The sequence below is a fragment of the Anser cygnoides genome, chromosome 12, assembly GCF_040182565.1.
Source record: "Anser cygnoides isolate HZ-2024a breed goose chromosome 12, Taihu_goose_T2T_genome, whole genome shotgun sequence".
Lineage (NCBI taxonomy): Eukaryota > Metazoa > Chordata > Aves > Anseriformes > Anatidae > Anser > Anser cygnoides.
In genome coordinates this window covers 21000165-21009498 of record NC_089884.1, presented here as the reverse complement: position 1 = coordinate 21009498, position 9334 = coordinate 21000165, and the positions used below count along the sequence as shown (strand labels likewise).

General features: G+C 44.1%; 1 long non-coding RNA gene across 1 annotated transcript; it reads right to left on the bottom strand.

Annotated features, from left to right (window-relative positions):
* Positions 1-588: 588 nt before the first annotated feature.
* On the bottom strand, positions 589-7006 carry LOC125183937 (uncharacterized). The gene is made up of 3 exons (XR_010834631.1): positions 6948-7006; positions 5595-5701; positions 589-1861 (listed from the first exon to the last, which is right to left on the bottom strand). It is a non-coding gene; the product is annotated as an uncharacterized lncRNA (long non-coding RNA).
* Positions 7007-9334: the final 2328 nt, after the last annotated feature.

The window sequence follows — 9334 nt, the reverse complement described above, 5'->3', positions numbered from 1 at the left end:
GAATTAACAACACATGTAAATGATCAGAGCTGTTCACAGATTCAAAAAATAATTAAAGCAGATCTCTAGCTTGCAGCAAGTTTCACCTGAAGTCACAGCAACTGAAGTGCTTTAAGATGCTGCCTATCGCTGGATATCCATACTGCCCTCAAAGTATAATTTCACAATTTTAAGACAAGAGTTAAGTATTCTCAAATTTGTTTCCTTAATTGCTATATCTCACCTAGGCTGAGACCTCTTACCTACTAGATGCTGCTCTCTGGAACAAGTAGCTTTGCAACTGGTTTCTCCAGTCAAATGCCTGAAGAATTGACAATCACTGTCTCACTGAATTCAAAAGTTAGACTCCTACCTAAGTCATGCCACTGAACCACTGACAGGAAAGCAAACATCTTTGAACATCAAAATAAATAAGTAAATAAAAACAAAAACATTTATATTGCAGAAAAAAAACTTTAAGAAATGCAAATACATATTGATGATGGAAGAAATCAGTTTCCTATATAAGCAAGCTTATATCATGGACTTTTAAATTTTTCCTTTAAAAAAAAAAAAAAAAAAAACACCACAATTCCTAGTGAGTCTCACTGTCTTCTGCTGGAAGAGCCACATTGCCCAGGACAGGTTGCTCTCCATACTGCTCTTAGTATGTTCAGCTGCTATTTAACTTCTCAGGCCAGCAAGTGAAACCCCGAATAACAATTGCCACATATATGGATAAAAGCAACAAATGCAAAGCTATTTGAGTTAAGTTTGTAACGGCAGTCAATTGGAATGCATCTGAACTGCAGAAACTTGCTTAAAGATGCTCATGTCACACAGCCAATGGCGTATAATAATTTAAAATTAACTAAACTCTTTTAGTATAAAATGTAATGGCTCTGTCAGAACCAAAGTGCAGAATGCTAATTTAGGATTTTAAATAATAATTCTGAATAAATGGAAATGTCATTAAAAGGAAGGTTTTTTATTTTTTTATTTTAAGTGCATAAAGGGACACCTTGAATTAATATAAGCCATTAAAGACACTCCTAGAGCAAGCAAAGACTTACAAATGTCAAAACCCTGAGTGAGCTAGAAAGAATTTAGCTCACAATTGAAATATTCTGGGTCATAAACATGAACATGTTCATATTGAAAATACTGTAAAACTCATATGTATATTTTGCCAATCCTGGAGGTCACAGGCAAGAATCCACGTTTCTGCAAGTAATATTTTTTGGAAGCTAAGGCCCCTTCTGCACATTACTTGCCATCACCACTGGGCACCCTCCATCTCTTCTCCACGCTCATGCTTGTGGATTTTCAACATGAATCTCACAAGCAGCTCACTCCCTTTCTCACCAGCAACAGTGAAAACAGGCATTGGCAGGAATTTTGGTCAAAACATTATTTTTTTTTGTCCCATCAGGAACAAAGTGCAAATCCTGTGTGCTCTACAGGGTGAGGAATCCCCATGCAGGGCTAGCTGACAGCAGCACATGCTGATCTCTGACTTCTGCCTTTGCATCCAATATACCTGAGAACCACAGTGCTACATCCACTCTGCTCCACTCCTAACCCTTCCCACAGGTTCTCTCTCAGGTCTTCCTGGTCTGTGTTCCCACAGTGCCAGGATCCAGGAATACTGACTCTACAGTGCCATGCACAAATATTTTTAATAATCTTAGCGTATGTCAATGTACACACAGTTGCAGACTACAGATTGCTTTCCCCATAGCAAACTGCTATGGCACCCCTTTATTTCTGGCATCAGCTAATGAGCTTCTTCACATCATGTGGTGACAAGAAATGCAAAGGCATTTGAAGTGAAAACCTGGAGGACATGAAGAGGGCCTCCTTCTGCCATACCAACGTTTTCCTGTTAAAACAGAAAGGAATTGCTTCTTTACTAAATGAGAGGTATGAACTTACCTTGTGCCACATCCAAAGGATTCACTTCTGAATTTCATCCATTCCAAAGAAGGAATAATATTCAGCATTTGTGTACAGCAGTGCATTTTAAGTGCAAGTTCAAGCCCACGGTATGGCACAGCATGCATGGATCTGCTGGACTGAAAGACAGCAGGAAACAAATGCACCCATCTGGCCACATAAATCAATCACTGAAATCTGAAGATACATCCACAGAAGGGAAGAAACGATTAATAGATCTGTGATGTGTAAATTATTTAACTCTAAAATCACACTAAAAATGGCTTTTTTTTTTTTGAGAATGCAGTGTCAAGGACATAGAATCACAGAATCATCTAGGTTGGAAGAGACCTCCAAGATAACCGAGTCCAACCTCTGACCGAACACTAACAAGTCCTCCACTAAACCATATCACTAAGCTCTGCATCTAAACGTCTCTTAAAGACCTCCAGGGATGGCGACTCAACCACTTCCCTGGGCAGTCCATTCCAATGCCTAACAACCCTTTCCGTAAAGAAGTTCTTCCTAATATCCAACCTAAACCTCCCCTGGCGCAACTTTAGCCCATTCCCCCTCGTCCTGTCACCAGGCACGTGGGAGAATAGACCAACCCCCACCTTGCTACAGACTCCTTCAAGGTACCTGTAGAGTGTGATAAGGTCTCCCCTGAGCCTCCTCTTCTCCAGGCTGAACAATCCCAGCTCCCTCAGCTGCTCCTCGTAAGAATTGTTCTCCAGACCCCTCACCTGCTTCGTTGCCCTTCTCTGGACTCTCTCAAGCACCTCCATGTCCTTCTTGTAGCAAGGGGCCCAAAACTGAACACAGTACTCGAGGTGCGGCCTCACCAGAGCTGAGTACAGGGGGACAATCACTTCCTTAGCCCACTGTTTCTTATGCAAGCCAGGATGCTGTTGGCCTTCTTGGCCACCTGAGCACACTGCTGGCTCATATTCAGCCGACTATCAACCAATACTCCCAGGTCCTTCTCGGCCAGGCAGCTTTCTAACCACTCCTCTCCCAGCCTGTAGCTCTGCTTGGGGTTGTTGTGCCCCAGGTGCAGGACCTGGCACTTGGCCTTGTTGAACCTCATACAGTTGGCCTCAGCCCATCGGTCCAGCCTACCCAGATCCTCCTGCAGAGCCTTCCTACCCTCAAGCAGATCGACACACGCACCTAACTTGGTGTCGTCTGCAAACTTATTGAGGGTGCACTTGATCCCCTCATCCAGGTCATCGATAAAGATATTAAAGAGGACTGGCCCCAGTACTGAGCCCTGGGGGACTCCACTAGTGACCGGCCTCCAACTGGATTTAACTCCATTCACCACATCTCTTTGGGCCTGGCTACCCAGCCAGTTTCTAACCCAACGAACTGTACACCAGTCCAAGCCAAGAGCAACCGGTTTCTCGAGGAGAATGCTGTGGGAAACGGTGTCAAAAGCCTTACTGAAGTCAAGGTAGACCACATCCACAGCCTTTCCCTCATCCACCAAGCGCATCACTTGGTCATAGAAGGAGATCAGGTTTGTCAAGCAGGACCTGCCTTTCATAAACCCATGCTGACTGGGCCTCATCGCCTGCTTGCCCTACAAGTGCCGCGTGATGACACTCAAGATAATCTGCTCCATGAGCTTCCCTGGCACTGAGGTCAAACTAACAGGCCTATAGTGCCCCAGGTCAACCTTCGGCCCTTCTTGTAGATGGGTGTCACATTTGCTAGCCACCAGTCGACTGGGACCTCCCCTGATAGCCAGGACTGCTGATAAATGATGGAAAGCGGCTTGGCCAGCTCTTCCGCCAGTTCTCGCAGTACCCTCGGGTGGATCCCATCCGGCCCCATCAACTTGCATACATCTAAGTGCGGTAGCAGGTCACCAACCATTTCCTCGTGGATTGTGAGGGCCACATCCTGCTCCTCATCCCATTCCACCAGCTCAGGGTACTGGGCATCTAGAGAACAATTGGTCTTGCCGCTAAAGACTGAGGCAAAGAAGGCATTAAGCACCTCAGCCTTTTCCTCATCTCTCGTCACTAAGTTTCCCCCCGCATCCAGTAAAGGATGGAGATTCTCCTTAGTCCTCCTTTTCGTGTTGATGTATTTATTAAAACATTTTCTGTTACCTTTAACAGCAGTACTTTGCAATAGTGAGAGCCTTCTAAATCTGTCAGAAGAGGCAGGTTAGATTAAAAGCGTACAATGAGCGTGAAGGCACCAGCTGGACTGGTGGCAGTTAGCACATTTATGTCACTCCTCCCTGTGGCTTTCAGGTGGTGTGCCACTCAGCTCTGAACACTGAGGCACACAGCCCCCACCTGCAAGCCTCCACCATGTCTTGGTTTAAGCGATTCCCTGCCATTATAAGTGATGTAACTTTTGCTCTTCATCTACTTCTCTCCGTAGGTACACCTACAAGTACACCACTGACGCTGGGAAGGTGGTGGCTCATACCCACGGTGCAGCAAGTTGGCAAGAAGGTGACAGATTCAGCCTTTCTCACTAGATATTTGGCCTTCACAATGCTTATGTGGCACAACGCAGCCCCAAGACACCCCAGCCAGATGCGAGGGCAGCACCTGAAGCCCCTGAGGATGCTCAGCTCTCCCTGCCAGCCAGAGTGGTGTCCTGCCTCTCTGCTGAGACTGATGATGTCACTGCAGGGTGAAACACGGCATCTGCAGGAACCCCAAAGGCTGTGCTGGCACCACAGGATTAAATATGCAAGTTACATTTAACATGGGCAGGAAACCTCACAAATATTTGAGTAAGCAGGCAACATACTCTGCACAGAGCTGTCTATCAGAGTTCAGCATCCTTTGCTACCTAATCCCAAGCTGGTTTTCTGGCACAGGCTCATGTCTGGGGTAAATCCTTCTGAAAGCAGACTGATAAATTGAGGTGATGGAGGAGTCACTCCTGGAGCCGGTCACAATCTCCCTGCTGACTCTGCGTGGCACCTGGGACTCTTCTGCACTTTATGTCTATTGACTCACCTTCGACAAGTGTTATACTCCATCTATTCCCCAGTATATTTTGTCATTAAAAATGCAGTATATTGGCTGACCACGGCTAGGGGTCCAAGTGTCAGTTCCTTGGAAGTTGCCTGCCTCAGAGACAAGCTGGGCTCTCACTATCTACTTGCTTAAAAGAGATTTGACATTCAGCCCATAGCACTGTGAGACACTGTCTCACAGCTTTTGGGTTGTATTTTGAACACTTTGCATATTTTTTTCTCTTAGATGCACTTTTTCCTGCCAACAATGTGCTGATGCCTTTACAAGCATCTTTGTGGGTCACTTGGGAAGGAGCACAACCACATACCAGAACATGGATGCAGCTGAATCCTTTGGTACCGTTAACAAGTTTTGCCATGCCACAAAAGTAGTAATTGTCTCCACAACATTTCAGGCCCAGAAACAGCCATCCACATTGAAAAGAGCCCTTCTTACCAAAGGAAAAGCCTTGAAAACCCCGTCTTTTTTAATTGTCTGACATAAAGCTCACCCCTATCTCTATCAGCATTGCAATAAATAAATGATTACAGCCAAAGTACTGCCACTATTGTTATTAGCAGCCTGCAAGCCGAAGTTGAATCAGAGGAATACTGAAGAATGAAAAACTTCTGCTGCTCATTGCTATTTCCAGGTAGACCGATGCCCCTCAAGAACGTGTTACATACTCACCAGCACAACATCTCCAGCCTAGGGCTCCTATCACCGTGGGCATCCGATTTACAATCACCGCAACTTTTTTTTTTTTTGTCTTCCTTTATTTGCTGACTTCTGCAAACCTTTGGGAGGAGAAATGAAGACTATTATAGCAGCTTTTAAATTGACTCTTATATTAAGAATGTTATGTTTTTTATATCCTCTCTGAAAGGGTAATATGAAACTTATGAAATATTTACCAAGTGTGATGCATAAACAACAAATCACCTCTTTTCCATTAAATATTTTTGTGAAAGATATTTTTAATAAAATACTGCAGCTTGCAATTTAATTACAATGAGTAATTAAAACTTAGAGGATAATCATTTTTGGCAAAAAGTCAGGTTTTGTTAAAATTTTAAGATAGAAAAAAGATGCATATTACGACCATAATACTGTTAGTAATTAAGATAAATGCATCAATTATTAAAGATGCAAACATGTCAAGCAAGCATAACTAATTATTTGAGCATGTTAACAGTTGTTTAATGTTAACAAGCAGTGAATTATTAAAGACCCCATGTGTCACATTTTGGACTGCATAAAATATAATGTTCTGGAAGGGTTTATGATTTTCAGGTTTTGCTTAGATCTTTCCAGTCAGATAAGCAATAAATTTAAGATAAGTTGCATTTAAACTGTATTTCTAAAATAATTAGCTGTAATTGTGTAATGAAATGTTGTATTTCTCACTTTATGAAGACTTCCAAATTCAGTTAAAATGACCAAAATATATCAATAGGTGTTCCTATGCAGTAAATACACAATTTTTGTGAGTGTGCAATTTCTTCATTAAAAAGAGATATGGTATTTGGGAAGTTTAAACTGTCAGAGTAACAACTAAACTGAGATGAAAGAGTATGCTTTATGTGAGCTAAGACTTAGTTTGGTACCCAGTTCTGTGTTTCACTGTTCACACCGCGTCCTGCAAAGCAAAGCAGGTTCGTGCGTGCCTGAACCCAACTGTCTGCCTAGGAACTGTTGCTGGTCCTGGGGAGAGGTGTGGCTTGTACTGGCTCTTGCTAGGTCCATGTGGGGTCCCTGACCTGCCACGCACATCAGCAGGCAGTTCGCGGCTGCCGTTTCTTTGAAGTCTTACAAAGGGGCCACAAAGCCTCTGCAACAGTCCCGTAGAAAATCCCAGTATCAGGGAAATCCCCAGCCCTCTCCTTTCTACAACAAAGTGCATGTAGCAAATTAACATAATTTTTTAAAGAAACCAGAAGGGGAGAAAAAAAAAAAAACTGTTTGCAAGTAGAACTAGATGCATACAAAAAAGAAATGAACTTCCAAGACAACATTGTGAAATGTTAAACTAATTTTCCCTACTTGTCTTCACACTATTAGGACCCCCCCCCTTCAAGCCACCTCCTGGTTACTGTGCTGAGCTGGCTACTCTCCCATCTCGCAATACCTGCTAGTGACCTCACAATGCCTGACACAAGAATAAAAAACATCAGAATGGTTTAGAGTTACACAAACTTTCACTATAAATTTCACTATAAACCCTGAAACTTTTTTTTTTTTTAAGACAAGCATAAAATTAGGTTTATTTCTTGTGAGAAGGCTTTTTTGAGCTGGATGTGTTCTTCTAGCAGACTGAAAAGTAAAATCTTTACATCCAAGCATTAACTGTTAAAACCTGAATGTGGGTGAATCTCTAAAGGACCTAATTCAAATGGGAGAGAAGTTGCAGTCATATGACCAGTCATTTGAATTCCTGGACATTTACCGTGATATCTTGCAGCCCTAACTAATGGTGTTTGCAGGCAGACAGATGGCAGCCTGCCCATCCCAAGGGGTCTCAAAGCAGCTATACCCAGCGCCCAGCATCCCCTGAGCCTCAAATTATGCTACCTGGGGGCTCGGCACCTCTCATACCCTTGGCAGCTGCTGCAGTCCCACAGGCACAATCCCTCCTACCTTTGCACCACCTAAACAGTCTGTATTGCAACAGCATCTGCTAATCTAGATTATTTTGTCAGGATCAAACCACACAAGTCTTTATCTCTGCACCTTGCTCAGCTGGAGCCAGGATGTTGGCTGATGGCCTTGGAAGGCTGCAGGCTTTCACCAGCAATAGACCAAGGTGGTGGCCCAATCGCCAGAACGGGTGCCTCGCTCCACCTCAGACATCTCTGGTTTGGATCTGTGGCAGGGGGAGGAGAGCCCTGGAAGCACCAAGGAAACGTTTGTTTGTTTTTGGCAACATATTAATACGAACTAATGTTTGCAAAGCTCTTTGATATCTTCAGATGAAAGATGCTCTGCACAAATATTAGGCTGTTAATTGGGTGGCTGGAAGGTGTGCAAACAGTGCAGACCCAGCGTAATACTTACAGCTCTTCACACTAATGCTTAAAATCTGCCCTGCCTTGAAGCTACGCAGAAGTTTGAGCCACGTGGTAGGAAGACATGTCCAGCCTCCCAGCACCGATGACATAGGGTGGCTGCACCACCAGCGCTGGCCAAGGCCCCACGCAGAGTCTCAGGGCAGGGAGCAAAGCTGCTTTGCCACAGTCTGTTTTCTAATGAAAACAAACTGACATATCCCCTTCTCCCAAGAATAGCTAAAAGGCAACTGCCACAAAATGTAAATGGAATTCATAAAACCAAGCCATCACAAAAGCACAGAGGCATAGATGCTGGTAGAAAGATGCTGACAATGCTACGGGAATTCAGAAGAGCGGCACCTCGAGCCTAAGACAACAGTGGGGTTTCAGGTGCTGGAAGACAAGCATGTCTTTTGCAAATAATTTACTGCTCTCAAACACACACACAAAGGAAGTTTGGGGACCCTACTGGTCATCTTTTTAGTTTATCTTATTTAGTATTTTTCCCCCAATTTTTCTTCCCGTTTCTAGGTGACCTCCCTCCCTTGACAAGGTCTCCCCATTATGACAGTGAGCTCTGATGATAATGTAGGTAACATTCAGACTGAGACCAAGTGCAGCAGAAAGCTATATTTCACTCCTGACCTTCAGCTCCCCCTCTAGTGCAATGCACACATTATATTTCCCTTCACTCAGAGCAGGACCAGTGAAACAGCACCAAATGAAATAAGTGACATTTCCTTAGCTAGATACTAGAGAAGAATAAAACAGTTTTGCCATTTCCACCGTGTGTGCGATACTTGTGGCACGACTTTGCTTAGCTGTGCTAGCTGCTCGGCTCGCTGCTTAGTGGGGCCGGGACAGGAGACGGAGACAGGCTCAGGGGAAGCTCCCAACACCACCCCACCAGGGCTCCCATCCATCTCTGCCGGTCCCAGCCAAAATAACAACCTCGAAGCGCCTGAGGAGGTCCCAGTGCCGAGCTGCTCCACAGAGCCCCTGACCCAAAATCGCAGGTTTGCTCCTCTCCAGCACCAAATGACACACTGCACAGTAGCTCTGGCAGAGCTCCAGGTGCATCCCTTTATGTGTCAGGCCTGAATCTCGTCATATGTTATGGTAGAGCTGCATGTACAGTTCTTTCTTTACTTCCAAGGCAATTTTACCATCTGTTTCTATTATGGGAGTTTATGGCACAGAATACCTCAGACAGTACAGTATCTGTTTCTTTTCTCTGCTGCAGTTATGGTTGCCGTACTGCTTTATGAACAGAATGATAAAATTTAGAGCCTTCTTAATTCTCTCCTTTCCACCCCCATTTTTTTCATAGCACGTTGCAGAAATGGAAGGATTTTTTACAGTTCATATTATTATGATGAGAAG